Here is an 18,136-nt window from a genome sequence, read left to right as displayed (position 1 = left end):
ATCAGGTCTCTGGCTAGGACGCATCAGTAAGGGTACGAGAAATTAAGAAGCGTAAGTGAAAAACGGTTACCTAATGGTCCGTATGTCGGGTGCGTAAAGACGGTTAATCACATTACTGAAGCAGATTGGAGTAATTTATATTTAGGAATAATTAATCTGTAATTTTTAAAAGACTTATGGAGAGGATCCATCTTGAATGTTTCAGAACCCTCTTGGATATTCACACCCCGGTAATTATTATGTTGCGTAACGTTTTAAACGAAATCGAGTTAAATTTAATTTATTTATGGCAGACCACTTTTACTTTACTTTTACCGAAAAGGGTAAATCAAATAATTTTTTTTATAACATTATTTCCTCTAAAGCTCGAAATACATACAGAATAAAGACCAACATTCTACAAAAAGGCTGCCCATCCGGTCTTTTGTAGGGTGTATTGTTTTCTTTTAATTTAGACGAAACGATCGCATCCCCAACACCAATCGTCCGATGCGGGACACGCCAAAAACCTTTTGAAAGTGGAGGAAAATCTCAAGCGGACCAAAAAACACCAAAGTCGGACCAGGCTCCTTATCGGTGATCCATCGGAAAAACACATAATAATAAGCCGTTCGAACCAGTGTGTTGATGTTTTGCGTGAAGGTAGTGTTCTTCGCCCAGTGCGTGAGTGTGCCGATAGGGATGGGTACACCACGTCACCACAGAAACCGGACATTCGAAATCCGACGGCAACGACGTACGTATCCTTGGAAGCACACCCGGCAGCGTTAGTTCGTGCCGGTCCAGTGAAATTTGAAATAAACGGCCAGGAAGGGCAAGGATGTGAAGAAACGGCAAAAAATATGTCCGTTTTAATAGCCTCCAGACAACTGTCATTGGGAGATCCACGCGCAGTTATGTGTAGAATATCCCGATTGTGTGTGTGTGTGTATGTGTGTAAGGAAAGCGAAGATACTTCCTGAGTACGTTCAAACTGTGGACATTGTCTTGTTAAAAGTATTGTTGGACGGATGGACTAGAGCAGATATCGGTTTGGAATGGTAGCCTGAAGCAACGTGTTTCTGATACAGGTACGAATACGATACGAAACATTGGCGCTATGACGCATCCGAGAGGGATGTGATAAGCTTCAGAACTCAACGGCTACAGTACGTTGAAGATAAACTATGTTCGTGTCCGCCTTTTTCCCAAACCTGCTTGAAGTTGCACCCGATGGAAGGCTTCGTTTTCGAGGCGTGATGTCTTTCATACGAATAATGGAGCCTTTAAGCGATCTTTCAGTGACGCCCTGTGATGGCAATGATGGACGGCTCGTTCTAGAATGGTAACTCTGTCACGACGGACGACGTATATCACCTCTCGCACTTAACTAAAACTGCATTGCGTGCCACATACCCCTCACAATGATGATAGTATTAGCCTAAAGGTGCATTATCAACGATTTGATCTTGTCCGATGTGACCGAAGGAGTGAAAAAGGATTTTTTTTATAGGAATGGCGTAACGTGAAAATATGTTCAAAATGCAGTTCGAGAATTTTAGTAGATTAGGAATCTTGACCAGAACACCAAAATTTGATTTAGGACACAGAGTGCTTCCCCAATTCATTAAGATTTATGGTATATTCATCAATTAGTACGCATCTTTAAAGTTCCTTCATCGAGCAAACAGCCGATGCTGGAAAGAGCTAACCCGTGTTTGGTCTTACAGCAATGAGCCGTAGAGCGGAGTCTTGCATCACCCTTGGGGGTTCTTTTTCGTAAACTGCCAAGCTTTATGGACAATTTTACAGCATTTTCACGCTTGCCTAACTTTACCGGACATGTCTTAATCTCGATCAACTTGTGAACGGTTTAATGAAGATGTATGGATTTTAGATGGGTTAGAAGAATGTATGTAGATTGTAAACACTTTTTCCAGCCGTTGTAGCGCGGCGTGTCTTCATATAGGTGTTCAAAATCCGCTACGTTCCGGAACACTGATAGTGTGCTGCTTTCTTTGTGTCCAGACTTGTCGACATGAAAATTTATAACTTTATATCATCCTTACGGTTGTGGTGATCATCAACGCTTCAGACGAGCGAGTATTTGAAGCTCTATATTATTAACCTGCTCCACCTGAACGGTGGTCGGATGCAAGGGAGCTGGAAAATTCTTTAACCACCTGAATGCCGCACACATCTACAGCACGACCATTTGCTGGAGTTTTTGTTTGGATTTGAGCTACGCGAACTTCATCCACAAGGTGGGTTGTGGGCCACCTTTATACCTTCACCTTGGATCAGCCGATCGGTTAAAAGTCGCACAAAGTTTGCACCCCTCCTGGCTCCACCTCCGAGCACCCTTTCTCTACCTCTCGCACTTCTCATGACCGTAAGTCATGGTGGGTTAAATGTTTATTAATGAGCCGAAAATTAATTATTGATGAATTCGACTGCAGACACGAGAAAGTTTGTGTGCAAAAAAAAAGAGAGAGAGGAAAAAATCACTCTTTCATCAATCGTTCAAGCGCGTTGTTTAATGTTTTACGTTCTTGGTTAAGGTATTGCCTGCAACTCGGTGCTCGGTAGACTGCGTTTGAAGTTTGGCTTGTGGTGTACGTGAAAAAAAGCTTAAAAAACCCTTAACTGAAAATACCCAAAAAGCGGGGGCCGGATAAAGTTTTGCGAGTTAATAAATTATTACCATTGCGTTTGGCGGTGGTTCATTATCGCCGGTGCTGTATGTATTATTCGGCTTCTTTTCCGGTGTCAAGCTTTGTAAAACTTTGTATGATTTCTGGTCGCGGTTCGATTACCAGCCCGTGCGGTTCGATAACACAAAACTGGCCGTAGGTAAGATTATTTCCTGCAGCGTGGTTTTTTATTTCGTTTAACTATATTTTGAGTTGAAGCCGGTTGGATGAAGTTTTTGGTCCGCCAAAAGCTAAGCCAGGTGGAAAATTGATCTGCCAACAAGTGGTGCGGGACGATCGGCAAGCTTGAAACAATTTGACGCTAGAATAAATAGCTAGCAAAATAGTTTGACGAAATTGCTGAATTATCCGGCGTTTGGTGGTAGGGATAGATTATTTAAAATCTCAACACACATTTTCTGTGCTGTAAATATTTCCACCAAAGAGTTTCCTCGTGTGGCTGGGGAAGCAATAACCTCAACAACAAACATTAATTATTAACCACATTTTATTTTTGGTCAATCGCTGAAGGCGACAATGATCAACAGGCTTGGTGTTTGTTGTCGATTTGTTTGCATTCTCCCAGGGAAGCTGATATCCAACAGGCAATTTTTCTTCCCAATTTGCATAGGGCAACTTCTTTCGCTTGCATTTGGCTACTTTCACCAACGATTGTATCGATTAAAAGGTTTTATTTATGAGAAAAATGAATTTCCTCACCGAAACGCCTTTATACCTACCCCGTTCGGTGTATGTTTCCGTCAAATAATTGAAATCATTATCCACCGCTGGTCCACGCATAGGTCAACTCCAGCTAAAAGGGGATGCCCCCAAAATAAAAAAAAAGGAATCCTTCCGGTAGCAAATAATCCCGTGCCGTCAGATCCGGGAAGCGGTAATTTTGTTTTAATTGCAGCACACGCCCAAGCATTCATACGCACACGTCACACATCTGATGGGACGCAAATGGGCAAAACTCGAATTTGCCCGAGCGCATGGCAAGCGTTTCGTCCGTGACCGGATATCACCGGTCAGCGTTCCCGGGGGCTGGTCGGTAGGGAAATATGAAATCCTCATAAACATGTGAAATTTAATTTAATTACGATAAATTATTGAAATTAAAATTAATTAAAAATGAATGCGCAGGTATGGTGTGTGCGTGTGCCTACCGGCGAGGGAATGTGTACGTGTGTCCAGGTTTGGTGGGGGTAAAGACCATTTTGGCAAAAAGCGCCAAACGGATGTTGGATGAAATATGCGCCGCGAAACTTTTGCACCAAACGCATGAATGTATGTATGGATAGCAATGGGGCAGCACGGGTGCAAGAACTCTTTTGCAAGCATAAATACATTTTCCAATAGTGGGCAATTATTTGCAATATAATATGCCCGTCATTCAGTGCCATTTTTATGCCAATCGTTCCAAACATCGTTCCGCCACCGGTAACACCGGTGGGTGGTAAAACGTAAAGGAATTCCGTTTCGATTGTACTGTTGAAACTCGGGCGTCGGAAGTATTTTTGGGGCAGCATAAATGGTCTGACTTTTGTGCGTTTATTTTTGTTCTGGATTTATTTTTTTTGTGCAACTTCAATCATCCTACGGTGTTGGGTGACAACAGGCATGCCGTCGACACATTTCAACGGCTTCTCATTAATATATTTAATCAGCTTTTAAAGTCGAATGTGCGCACGTTGATTAATTGGCAGAGTTTTTAGATTATATCATGTTCTACACCGACGTTTTTTTGTGTGAACTCGGTTTTTCATCATGCTGAATGAAAAACAATTACCATTGATAATAGATTTAATAAACTACAATTGAACTACAATTTCTTGCAATATCTTAAAGTTTGGTGGGTAATTTATAAAGACGCATTCTTATTTAATTATAAAAGATTTTTTTGTTACGATTGAATAATTGACATATTCAACAGCTTGCGTAATAACAGTAGCAGTCATTGAACCAAACTATTAACAGCTTTAACTTGAAGACTTTCTCAAAGTTAAAATATTGCTATTTTGAACTTTTCAATACCTTAGCGATGAGCTTTGTTGGTGTAGATTCATTACCCACTAGTTCCTCAACTGTTTGAACTGAATGACTTAAGACTCGTTCAAACGCAAGGTCTTAGGATTTCAATTTTACTCTCAATGAAGCACGATTCGGTGTTAGCACTAGTTTCAATGCCTTTACTATCGTGTGAACAATATTTTCTACAATAACTCACTATGGATTGAATTTCACAGCTTTCTTAAGCTGTAATATGGTCTACTGAGGCATGCCATTAATATGATTTCAGGACTTTCAGCAAAACAGTGCGTCAGAAGTATTATTGCTATTCCCTTCGAACTCATCAATAGCCTTTAATACATCGGGGTGAACCATTTTCTTCGGTGTGCCATGTTGAGTCTCGTCAATTAACAGCAACTAAAACAGTCTCTGCAAAATATGAGTCAATTAATTTCCTTTCCACTATGTACTGAATATAGGAGTTTAATTTTGTCTCGAGACAACCTCCATTTGTTTTCTATTATTTATTGTTGCTTGTCGGGTCGATTATTATGTAAGACATTACGTATTACTTATTGCAATTTATCTAGCCTTCGTGCAATTGCTTACAATAGAAAACTTTGGCATTTTAAATTGGCAGACGTTCCGTTTCCTTTGTGAGAATACTTCCGATTGGCATTTTAAATATTTTTTTGTGGGTGTTTAGTGTATTCCACAACCAAGTAATTCAACTCGAACGAGTATAAAACAATAGTTTCAATCAATAATAAGTCAAACAATCTCAAGAAAAGGTTGTTTTTCAAATACAGTTAAATACATAAAATAGTTTGTAACAAAAACATTTGAACCCGCTTATAAAGAACTCAATGTGTTTCTGATGCTTGGAATTATTTCTAAAATTGGCAATGATGGATCCTTTAACACAGTGGTTGCCTAAAACTCACTGCGTGCAGTTCAATTTCATCGCAAAGCTATTTTAAAATCCCCGAACTCTTTAACCACAGCGATGCAGCAAAGTAAGGATCTACAGGCGCACTCCCAATTTCCCGATTGTCGGCCACAAAATAAGGACACTGGGTACGGACGTTCATTAGCTGTGGACGTATGGCAATGTGACGCGCCAGAAGGAAAACAAAACCAGGGTTTGAGGAAATCGGAACCCCGCATAGTAACGCAAAACCCGGTCGTCGCTCTTAGCGAAAGCATCTCCGGGGATTGTGGTTTACCCATTCCCTGGTTGCAGATACCTAGCAAATGTCTGTCCTACGTAGTCGGTAAAACAAAAGCCACCACCCAACGGGGTGGCCAACCGAAGGGAGTGTGGGCAGACTCATCTTTCTCTCTCATCAGCGAAATTTACGCGAATATGAACCGGAGGGTTTCTTCGCTGGCTGCGGAGCTTATGTAGGCTCGTGACCGATGCCAGAGTGCCTCGAAATGCCATCATCGTCAGGGTTTCGCTATCAGGACACTCGCTCCGATAGTGGTACAACGGCAGTGCATTTTTATATCGTCCCCACCGCACCGAGCAGCGCGATCCGACCGGTTCGTGTCACCGGAACCGGTCATCGACCATTGTTTCCATTGGGAGGGTGGCAGGCTCCGACGAAACGCTCGACGGCATCCTGACTCCCATTACACGCCAGCCAGCTTCATGGGGTAGTCTTCTTACACCGGAAGCTTTCACCCTTTTTCCCGTGCCACTGCCGCTTCCAATGCCGTGCCACTTTCCACCGGCAGTGTAACACGATGTGACAGACCGTTGTTACTGGGTGAATGCTTTGCATGTTGGCTGTTTTAAAACAAAGATGATGACAGTGATTTATGATTTTAATTGTTCTATTATAATTAAATTAAATTAAATTAGTTAGATGGTTTGCGAAGGGGTGTTGCGGCCGCTCGAACCGTGTGGGTGGTTATTCATCGTTTGGGGAATTTATATTGTGGCCTCACAGCACGACCAAACGACATAGGAAGGCAGGAGCCGTTGGAGAATGTCCTTGCGCGACCAATTTTTGTCTAGGGGGTTTTTTGGGGGGACGATTTTCCGTTCTTGTTTAGTACTCTGTGTGTGAGAGGTTGTTTTTGTTGCTTTTGTTTTGCTTTTCCACCCAGAAACCGTTATTCGTCATCGTCGTTCGCGTTGTTTGTGGGTGTTGGGAAGCTTCGAGCGGTCTCGCGGTGATCCACTGGAGGTGTTGAATGGACCTTAGAGACAAACATTCCGCGGCAGACAGCGTGCATCTGTTTCGTTTTGTTCGCGGACGGATTCGTCGCCATTTGCTTCATCCCGCTGCAACATTTTATGAAAAATAAGCTGCTTATGTTCCGTTTTCTGTTTGTCGCTTCTTCTTTTTGCTTCCGACCCCCGCACAAGTTTGCGGGTGTGCGCAACAACTCGTGGGGTGGGTTTTTGGTAAGCCGTAAGGTGCTCGGGACGAAGGTTTTGCCAGCAAACTGGTCGACAGAAACTTTTGTAATTAACAGCGATAAGCATTTTAATGAGCGTCTCAGCTGATCGTGCTCAACGCGGGTTAAAGCTGCATAAGGTGAAAAAGTTGTAAGCAGCTCGGTGTCCCGAAGAAGTCCTCGTGTCTACCCTATTCTGCCTATTATTGTCGAACAAATCAACGTATCCCGGACCGGAAAGAGTAAATATCCAAACAGAGGTTGTTATGGAAATCTATCATAATTACCTATTTAGCGAATGGCCTTTAACTGTAAGTTTTAAGGTTGAAAGGTGTACTTTAAACGCGTTTAATTATGCCACATTCAATAGATTTAACAATTAACAATAGGTACTATGAAATAGATTGGTATTCTATCGATTAAAACTGTTTGCTAAATACGTAAATTGTCGATTACCCATCACAATCGAGCTTAATAAGGCTTTAAATGGGTCCTTAATTAACGACACCATTAATACCGATAATGTCCAACGCATACGAACAAGGAAAAAATGTTTAGATGTGTATAGTTGCACAAAAAAAGTAAACCAAACCATTGCAAACAAGGCACAAATTTGCTGTGACTGGTTTTTTTTCAACTTGTTTCTTTTGCCAACTCCCAGAGCGGTTTGAATATCTGTTTGTTTAATGTTGCCAGAGTGGCCTTTCGCTTGTGGGCGCCGGTTGTGACGGGTATTAATTTCATCAATAACGCATCATCACCCGCGTGCGTGTCCACCCGGATCGGAAACGCAGATTTTTATGCACGAACAAACAGCAAATGCTGCACTAGGGCCGTGCATCTGCCCTGCAAGCACATCAAAGCAGCGCTGCAAGCGTACTGATTGATGGAAAAGGTAATTAAATTTACGGATTTTTATTCCGACAATCCCACTCTTCCCACTCTTTAACGTGAGAAACGAACGCGCGTGTGTGTGTGTGTGATTTTTTTTACTAGGGATTCGGGTTTATTTTAGCAGGTTCGCGCAAGTATTGTTGTTTGTGCAGATGTAGAGCGATATTTTTTCTATCCTCTTTTTTCCCATCATTTAACTATTCATTTTATGGTGATTTTGACATTGAATGCATCATGTGTGATGTAGCGCTGATCGGTATGACACTTTGCATACAGGCAGTGCATTTTTTCCTACTTTCAAAGTTTGCATTACAAAATAGGGGCTTGAAGCAAGGCAAAGGCAGGCAAATGCAAATAGGCATCAGTACATAAAGGGTAATGTTTTTTTTTGTACAATAACTACTCTTCAGGGTGGTTTTTTAATGTTTATTTTGTTCAGTACCGGGAAAGTGTTTAGTTTTTTCCTGGCTACATAATGTTTTCAATGACTTTTGAAAGATTTTTTGTTTTCGGTGCTCATCACCTGCCAATCATTAATTATTAACACTAATAGCTGTAGGCGTGAATCAGTGAGAAAAAAAGGATTTAATTACCTTTAGAAAAATTAATTGTTTAAAGGGAATAAATTTGCTACAGACACATAACAATGCTGTTGGAGAGATATTTTTATTTGATTCTGTTGCATTATAATGCAGTATTCGTGTCTGTGCTATGAAAAATTAATTGAAATATTTAACTTCTGTGAATGAAATATTTAAAAAACTTTAAGTTTTTTGGGAGACAGAATCATTAAGAAAATTTTATCCTATTACATTAAAAAATTAATTTAAAACTTTATTACTGTTTAACTGCTTTACTGTCTGATTTATTCATGCCTAATCCTAAATTATAGGCCTTGCGATTTTGATTCCCGTGTGTATACCCAATTCGTCAACGAACGGCGCCCTCTACCGGAATCACGCGGTACTACATTGACGTTCATGGATTTACAAATAGGTTTAACAACTCTCCAGTAAGTAACGGTTTACCAAGAAGCTAGAAGTATTGTAAAAAATATATTTTAAACTTGTAATTCACATATAATCACTCCCGTAGGTATTGAAGGTATCCGCTTCCCGTGGTGCGGATCTCGAACTCCCGGGAACTTTCTAATGTGAGTTTCACACCATCGCAAAAAATATCATCACATCGATAGAACAAATCTAACCCTGGTCCAATATCCGGCATCAAATCCATCATAGTTAACCGTCAATCAGGCGGCCCTCCGTGCCGGCAAACTAATTTCGTTCGGCGTAAAACTTTCCCATTACCTGTACCGTACCGCACGGGCGCAAACCGAATCGAAACCCAGCGAAAGCTGTAACTGGCAGCCACATTCATACATGTAGGCTCGCACTGGAAAAGCTTTTCCATGTCCTGCAGTCAACCGCAAATCAATCACGGCATCAGGTACCGTCTTCGATGAGGTCAGCCCAACGGTAACGGAAATCGGGCTGGGCAAGGACAGCAAGATTCTAGCTGTCTCGGATCTGCTACGGCCCGTGCCTCAGCGATAGTTGTTCCATAAATTATGCACACAATTCTCTGTACCCGTGCCTGAACTCAGCCACGCCATGCACGTTTACGATTTGGATACGAATTGGTCCAGTTCGTGTGAAGGCCCTTCGCTGCACGCAACAGCATCAACAAGGAGCCGATGGTTTGCTGTACGCTTGTGATGATTGTGCTTGTACTGGCACGGTTGCACCAAGCGAAGAAGGTACCTGCTGCTACCTTTACGTATGCTCTAAGATGCGATTGTCAGGAACTAATCCAATAAACACACTAATTAATAAGTGTTCCTTATAACATTGTTTAATTACATTTTCCCGGACGATTCCGACTGCGTGTTCGAGGTTTGGATTGGGACCCGGATGAGGGTGGAAATGTTGGAGCCAGGTTCATCTTCTCGGTTTGTGGTTCATGACGATTGTCGGTTTAGCATTCGCTTTCCTTCGTTCATCACGGGTATTGGTCCGGTTCGCTATTTCTAGCTACAGCGATGCTCAGCCTGTTGAACTTGTTTCGACATTATGGTGTTGAAGAGAACGCAAGGATGGCAAAGGGAAGATGTGTAGTTGCTCGTGCTGCTTGAGCTTTTGCGTACCGTATGCCAGCAGCGTACCGGAGAGCCCATCAAGCACGATACCAAATGGCAGCAGTTGCAGTCAAGTAGTCAATACTCGCCGGCCAACATCTCTTTCGAGCCTGGTGCTCAGTAACACCAGCACCAGCACATCTCATCCGCTATGATGAGCCACCATACCAGTTCCCTTGTCTCTCCCCCTCCCTCCCTGGAACACGGTCGATCGACAGCTTTCGGTACAAAATTTAATTGAAATTCAATTCCAAAACTTCCCAACATCTAAAACTGTTATAATCAATCAATCAGTGCTTTATTGTTTACACACATATTGCACCCGGACTGATGTACGGAAGTTGATGAAGGTCCACCAATTCCAAATGCCCGGGTTCGGCTTTGGTGTAATAGATTCAATAATTTCTTCACCTACCGTTTCACGTACGATCCGAAAACGCACGGCACGGGCACAAAACCAAACCGCCCTGCAACATGGTTGCATGATTGCATCGGATACACTGATTGCGAGCGTGTTCATGGCCCCAAACAGATGCACGGCATCGGTATGGAGGTAAGTGGTCTTTATTAGAGAAGCCTGATTTGATCAACCATCGGGATGGACATACACGACCTCATCAGGATCACGTTATTATTCTGTACCGGGTACCGGCACACAGTATCAAGTGGCGTGGTGGAGATTGTAAACGGTTTGTTTTCCGATCAAGGCGAGGTTGTTCGTTTCTGAGGCAAAAACTACGAAACAGATTGAGCTTCGGGATGGGTGAAGATACGGATTAGGTGTAGCTGGGATGGGAGGGCCGCGAGGGACCGGGTGAAGGTATTTCCCCTACCATGAAGAACCAGGCATCTTTATGCGAACAAGAGCACTATGCTTATGTACGGATCATTGTTTGTTTAGCAAATAGCACCATACACAGCTTCTTGGCGTTGAAGAATCAAGCCTGATGATTGCGTGCCAAGTCGATGTTAGCGATTGAGCATAAACCCCTATTGAAGATGCTTGACTAGCTGGAATATCCAGAATCATATTTACTCTCACTGAGTTGCGTTGCTCAATATGAGGAAAGCAACTTAGAGTACAATAAGGAAATTAGTATGCAAGATGTTAAAGTTTGTTTATTCATCAGCATTTAAGTTTTTATTGCTTAGATCCGCACACATTGTAAACATATTTAAGAAGAGATATACAGTCAGTCATTTTCCTAAAAATGTTAAGAATATATATTGCATTTTCTCTAAGATCCAAGGCCTAAATATCTAGTCCGAGATTAAAATCAAATGAAACAATAAAATTACAAATCGGCAAATCGGTAAACAGTGTTGCTCAAAATACCTTTGGCATGAATGTCTTATAAATTTCATCAAGAGTTCTTAACACCAACTGTAAATAGGCTGTACGCTCTCATTCCTCGTCTTGAGCACAACAAATTACAATTTTGCATTTAAACAGAAGGTTTTAAAATTGTTTGGTTTTCAACGTATTTGAACGAACTGTTGGTGGGTGAATGATTGCGAACTTAGTTCTACCTACAGCGCTTCGCAAAAAAAAAAAACAAATTAATATTAAAGTAAAGTTGACGTTTGACAAATCATGAACGTTTGCGTCTTTCCCTTGATGATGCTTTGATTTTTCATTTGTGTTCATTAAAGTTCATTCTTATAACAGTGGTATTAAACTAAACTTATATTGCATTCCATTGCACTAACTTCATTGAAATTTATTTTTCAATATTAAATTATGACTGGTATAACTTTAATCAGCTGATTGTTTTACATTCAATCCCAATGGAGACGCATGGTGTTTATTGTTCCTTAGCACCGTAAATAGCATTCTACTAATTGGGTTGAGCTATTTAGTAGATTGGGACCAATCATGAGAGTGTTTATTTTCGGCAAATCGATAGGAAATTTCCTAAAACAACATCCCACTTTCGATCGTTGTCAATTTCTTAAGCAACATAGAGTGTATCTCCCAATGGATTATTTCAAACATTGGTTCCCTCGGTTACGAAAACTTAGCTCCATATTCACATGAGTACCCTTACTCCGGATTCGCAATAACCAAAACATACTGCTGCAACGTCAAAAACAATCGTAAACCCAATAAATAACAATAGGCCAACAGTCAACAGTCATGTATGCTTATTATGATGCTTACAGATAAACATAAAAATAAAGGATCAATTTTTCAATTAGCCTTTTTTTACGGTCCCCAAGCACGGAGAAGGTATCACACAGTTCCTACCATCGAATGGACACACCCGGAAGGGAAACGTGACTGCTCGGGGTTGTGTTTTGTGTTCGAGATTGTGTGAAGTGGAAAATTGACTGAACAATAACGGAGACGACGACACGAAAAGCCATCGGAAGTGTGGTGGTCCGATGGTGTGGCCAATATTGGTTCAATTTTGGAAGGTTTTGTGCTTCTGGAAATTCTCAACCTTTCCGCAACGGGAAAGGGGAGAAGCGTTTGGAGATGCGAAAGGTAAGGTTAAAAAAAATAAAAGAATATCTCGAGAACTCTCCTACCAATCTGTAATAAGCTTACCGAGTTTTATATCTCTTTCCATTGGGTTTTCACATAGCAGTCACTATGATGTTCGTTTATTACTCTCAGCCTACTTTTACCTTGCCGGTTTGGTAAACAAGCATGAGAAAATGGTCAAAAAAACAACCCACCAAAAAATCTTGATATCTGGCGTAATACTAACAGGCTCACCATTTGTCCCGAGCATGTGTCATCCTGGAGGTGGACAAGTAAGGTTAGGCGGACATTGGTCAATCGGATATTACGGTCCCAAAAACCGATTATATTCGTAACGTTAGTCGTGAGACTGTTGGACGACTGTTGTTTTCTTTTCTATTTGTTCCCTTCGATTATGAAGGTTCTCGAGTACCTGTCGGTGCCTTTTCCTTTTGGCATATAGATAGAAATAAGTGTAGGTGTAAGATGATAACTACAACGATCCACAGGACACTCTGAGAATAGAAATAACACTAACGAGCAGCCCTTGTTACTGAACCTACCCAACCCAATGCAAATCCTTCGAGTAACCCCAAATTGTACAACAATAACCTTACCGACGCACTTTAACGAAAGGATCAAGAAATTGGTCTCAATTATTTGGACAGGAAAAAGTATGTTTTAATTTCGTTAATGCGGCCTATCTGTTCGAACGTTCCTAATCGAATGAAGACGAAGCCTTCGGGTTGGGATACCTTTTGCAGCCCTTTTCCCGGGCGAGCTTTCTTCGTGTTTTTAATTTAAACCAAACCAGCCCAGCCACTACACCGGCACTCGAAAGGCTTGAGAAGATTGAGGAAAATTCGTTCGGTGCTCGACAAGAAATTTGTACTCCCGCCTGGCAACAAATAGCACAGTAAAATAAGGCATCCAAAAAAAAAGTGATCCGTTTGCCATTATCTGAAATGAAATGATCGCTCTTGTCGAGCGGGTCGGGTTCTTTTTTGCGGGCGGCCTTTTCTATGGGTAGATGGTGGTTTTTGGCAGCTATTTTGCTCTAGCAGCAAACCAGCCTCTCGATGCTCACTCGAATGTAAAACTGTACAACAAAAGTCAAGAGGGATAATTCAAATTACCGCTTTCGTATCCGGCATCGCCATGTCCTCGCACGCGGAACCAGGCGCAAAGGGATCACGTAGCGGTCCGTTTTGTTGTTGCTACCGACAGGCAGGTCCAACAGCCCGAAAAGGATACGCAGCGGGCATTGTTTGTCGCTACTTCAGAGCCAGCAGTAGCTCGGGCGTTGCTTATTGTTTGCCATTTCACCCTGGCGATGGATTACATTTGGAGAAGTCGGAAAAAGGATAAAAATTACTCCACTGCAACGATCGGTTGCGAACTGCTCAAGGGTTTTTTTTTTCTTTCGTTCGGTTCGCTCGTTGGTGCTTTGCCACCACAGGCCATCATTCAAAGTTGGGAGTGAAACGTTTCGAGAGGACATTCTCGTAATCGTATCACGCAAATGTACAACAATAGAAAATTGGTCATTTCATTGATGAGAAAGCTTTTCGGGAAGGAACCTTACTTCACTGCCCGTCGTTGAAGTGAGCGATGCTAGGAGCTGGTGGTTCTTACCTACCTAAGGCAGTGGTAGCTTTACCGATACTTGCCCAGGGTTCGGCCATGGAACGGCGATGAGTGGCCAAACTCATCAGGGTAATTATTTAGCAATACACTCAAGAATCTCTTCTTCTCCGTTGGTTAAGATGAATTCAAGGGCTTAGAATCTTGATGCCGATGGATCATGCTTTGCAAGGGGTTATTTTTACCTTGAACGATGATAGCCACTTGTTTATTTTATGTATTGAAGAGTGCTTTACGCTGACGTTCATTCTTAACTGGTCTATTGTTAAGACGAACCAGTTAACCAAGCGTAAAATGCCACACTATCGGTTAACGGTCATTATTATCGTATTGTTGAAAAATGCTGGTTTTGGCTTTCTCTTTACCGACGGACTTGCAATTGAAGACGCAATAGTTAGTTTTATTATGAAAATTAACGAGGCCTTCAATACTAAAGTGCGTCGTAAGAGAAAGATTTCTAATCCTCTGAAGTCTATCATGTTATTGAATAGATATGATGCAATACAAAGCCCTGAGATGTCCTCAGTGACGATTGCCACCGGTTGATTTGAAACAATGCTTCAATTTATAATCACTGTTGCTGGTTGATTTGTTTCAGATGTCATTATCGTCCTGCATCATCTCAACTGTCTGAAACACTTTTGAACATGAACGTGCTCCTGTTAAAGTTCCACAACAATATTAAACATGAGAAGGGAAAAGGATCATTGGAGTAATAATGGATACAAAATTAATTTTTGTGCGTTATCATGAAGACATCATTTTGCATGTTTAAAGGACGCTAAATTCAGCTAAATCCTGACTAATTTTGAAATTGTAGAAATGTATATCCTAAGTGAAACATCATTTTAACTAGAATTCTCTTTTCATGGTAGAAACACACATTTTATCTATAAATTGCATTCAACAGCACTAATTTCTCCACAACGTCAGCTGCTCGAGTGATTCTAAACCTTCGTTGCCCACTGAGCTGTTTTCCGAATCTGCTAATTTAATTCCATCTACCATTTTCTGCACTCTCAGCATCAGACCAGACCAGAAAACTGCAGTGCAAAACCAACGCAGTTAGGATTGATCGTAATTGATAGGATCAGTGTGGTTGCATTTACGCGAACAGGGGCCGTTCTCTTCATAAAACGCACTTCCGTGTGCAGGGATAAACCGCGCATCAAATAATGAAACCTTCACTAAATCGGGGAATGCAGCGCATCTAAGGTCCTGGACGCGTTGATTTACGTCACCGTTCCACCGTTTGGCCGGTAAATATTTGAACGGATGTTTCACACCCGCACGTACCCGCAGCAGGGGGCAAAGACACGCTTACGCGGAGCATTAGATTCGACGGGCAAGCCGACAGCAGATGGTGCAACATTTTCCTCCAGCGAAAGATTAATTATTTACGTCGAATAAAGTAATCTCTTCCCATCACTTACAGGATGGAATTTGTTGCGTCGTACTTTGGGGTGAAGGTGGAATGTTTGAGGACACTCGCGTGCGGCTAAATCGTTCTTCTGCGACACAGACAAGCGATCCTAATCAGCCGTCAGTCTGTCCGGACGTTCGTATTCGTCGTTCTCATCATCGTACCGGTCATCCTGGTGCCGGAAAAGGGAAATCCATTTGAATGGGAATACCAAACGAAATACACAAAAAAGCACACGGTGCATGAGATTGCAACGCGCGCTTGGCTACGAGATGCAACGAAACTCACAACTGTCCCGCTAAACATCGAGTTTTCCGAATGGACGAATGTTATGCAATGTCCCGTCGTACCGATGAATAATGATGGAAACGTGTTCTAATATGCACACCGACCGACTGCAATCGATTTGCACGCGAGGAAGCGTGCGTGCTGTGTTGTAGCGATTTGTGCATCCGGACACAGGACTGCAACTGTGTGTGGTGCGATTTCGAGACGATTAGCCACGGACGGCAGTGGCAAGTATGGAAGGAAAAAAAAACTTTCTCCTTTTCGCTGTATCACTTTCATGGTTCAGGGTGGTTGGATTGAAGGGACTCGTCACTGTGCACCGTGTGCCCTGATGCACGTGAGCTTCCGGATGCACATGTTGCACCGACGGGAGACATACGCGAGATTTGGCTGGGATGCGTGATGGATGGGCAATGAATAAAATATGTATCAAATAGAAAATATAAATGAGGTTAAATGTGCGGCAGAAAGGAAGGAATGGGCTAGCGTATTTTTAACGTAAGGTAGACACTTACACCTAACTAAAGCAATACTTTCAGACATTCTAATCTGCACAGTGCGGAGAAGAAGCATCCATCAAAAATGGAAGATTCAGTTTTTTTCAATAAAATTTTACACTTTTATTAAAAAAATATTCGTTTTAATTAGGAAAACAGTGCAATTTTGCTAATCTTGATGTGTTTTCTCAGTTTTCTTCAATTATTTTGTATTGAATGATTGTATTTCATTTAAAATGGATTTTTTTATGTTTATAATACCATCGAGAAACACAAATCACTTCAACACTGTTAGATAATTCTTTTTTGGAATCTTTGGAAACATTTCATAATAGCTTTACAGCAAGCAGCAATGAAAAATCATAAACCGGAAGAATTATTCGGTTGAATTTTTAAGTAAGAATATTTAAATAACTCTTACTTCCAAGTTATTATGCACAGCTTATTATTGGTTTTGCATATTCGACATTAGCCATGAAATCTCGTAACCATGTTTTTAAATTGAGTATTCTTTTAAAAATCTGCATCCAAGCATTACTAACAGAATTTTTAGTATAACTGCAATCTTATGGTGGCGCCCGCTACCGCAATTGATTAGAAGGCTGATAATTAGCTTTCTACAAATTAAAATTAAAACGTAAATCAAATATAAAAAATAATTGGTCAGCATCCGTTTGCATCGTTTGCACAACAAAATCGAAATAATAAATTACAGAGTATAATGTATTATTTGTTTTTTTGGCTTTCAAAATAAATGGACTTACATTTGGAGTACTTTAAAGCATCCTTGGCATATTTACTGATGGCCAGCAATTTCCATTTCCCTTAATAAAAGTACTCCTTTTACGATGTTTTCCTAAAAGCGGTTCCATTCAGCTACCATGCCCCGTACAAGTTGACCTCTTTGTTGTACAAATATACGGAAAGTCTCCAAGAATCTCACCCACTTATAGGTCGGAACGAGTGGAAATGGTAACAGCAATCATGGCAACTCCATCGCTTACACTACCACGATCTATTGCTGGGACGCGAACGCAGTGTACATTTCTCTCAATTTCACCCATCATTGACTGAAAAGCTGCCAGCCTTCATCAGGGCTCGCTGAATACCGCGCGCTTCCTTTGTCGGTGCCGTCGATTTGTGGGCTCCTTAGAGACCATTTTGTGGCTCACTCGCTGCTCTGACTAAACGGGTCTGCTCGCGGATGGCGCAGGTTCAACGCACACAGCATCGCGAAGAAAGGCCAACGACAGAGACGATAGTTTCGACCACGCTACCGTGCTGCACCGAACGACGAGAACAAATTACTGCAATTCTCCATTATTAAAATTAATTTACATCATTTGCTTAAATAAATTAATTAAATAATTGGCAGTAAAACGCGATAGCGTTTCACTGATTCTTCGGTTACGTTCGAAGCAAAAACGGGGGGTAAAAGTTTCACCTTCGCGCGTAGAGCAAAACCTTGCACCGGTTCTATTGTGAGAAACACTGTTCCCCAGCGACAGGGAGCTAGGGTTGGAAGACGGTGGGCAGTGATAGCGTGCAGGGAGTGAATGGCACCGAATGGCAACCTAAGTGTGCTTCCCATCCCTGTCCTCTGGTTCGTTACACTACAACTGTGCTACATTGCACGCGTGTGAAACTGAACCCAACCCGGGCCAGTCGCCCAAAGCGCCGAAGAAAGTTAAG

This window comes from Anopheles marshallii, chromosome 3, assembly GCF_943734725.1.
Source record: "Anopheles marshallii chromosome 3, idAnoMarsDA_429_01, whole genome shotgun sequence".
Classification (NCBI taxonomy): Eukaryota; Metazoa; Arthropoda; class Insecta; order Diptera; family Culicidae; genus Anopheles; species Anopheles marshallii.
This window is presented reverse-complemented; position numbering follows the sequence as displayed.